The following is a 980-nucleotide window of genomic DNA, read 5'->3' as shown; positions in this document are numbered from 1 at the left end:
GAGGGAGGGAGGGAGGGCGGGCGGCTGGGAGCCGGGCTGGGGTGAGGACTAGGCCGGGCCCCGCCGGAGCCCCGCCCGCCGCGGCCCCCGGAGCGACACCGCTAACGGCCGGGGCGGCCTCTGCCTCATAGAGGGGGGCGGGGGGCGCGCGGAGCGCAGCGCGAGCCCAGGCCGCGCGCCGCCGCCGCCGCCGCGACCGCCCCCTGCCTGGCGTCACTTCCGGCAGGCTGTAGCCACGCCTTCTTCCCTCCCGGGCGTGTCACGTGATGCGTGACCCGGGCCACTATTGGACGGGAGCTCCTTCTATGCTGGCTGTTGGACCTCTACCTCGACCCTTACCTTTCACTTCCCGGGCGCCTGGGCGCCTGGGCTCGGCCCACCCCTCCGGGTAAAGTGGAACGGCCCAGGAAGGCTGGTCCTGTCTCGGGAAAGGGCCGTTGGCCTGGGGGACCCCTCTGCTTCTGGTCCAGCCTCAGCCGCATGTGATGTGTGACCTTGGCCCAGTCATTGCATCCTTATCCTGTATCCCCCCCCACCCCTGGCAATCAGTGGTTATTTGTTAAATGGGAACATGAATAATGTGCCTGAAACCCAGTGGTGTGCTGATGTTTTCACAACCAGCTCTCTGGGAATGTATGTGTATATGTGAACATAAATTGATGACGAATTTTACTGCTATAAAGTGTATGTAGTACCCAACTTACAAACAGACGCATACAATCGCAATGGGCACCTGATCTTAACTTGTAGCATGAAGGCTGGTCGTTATCATCTATGTTAATGCAGGAAGAAAATGAAGGAAAAAATAAAAACCTTAACCAGCTTGTCAATGATGAGAACGGCTTCACCAAATCAGGTACCAGGGTTCAAATATTAGAGGGGAATTTCCTCCATTTTTGTGCTTTTCACAACATATTAGCTACTGAGTTAGTTAATTGTGCCAGCCTGGCCGATAATCACATGTGGGTCTGGTTGAAAGG

This window comes from Echinops telfairi, unplaced genomic scaffold (assembly GCF_000313985.2).
Source record: "Echinops telfairi isolate 266 unplaced genomic scaffold, ASM31398v2 ScPeMD7_7458;HRSCAF=8496, whole genome shotgun sequence".
In the NCBI taxonomy this organism is placed as follows: Eukaryota; Metazoa; Chordata; class Mammalia; order Afrosoricida; family Tenrecidae; genus Echinops; species Echinops telfairi.
Note: the sequence above shows the minus strand (reverse complement) of the source record.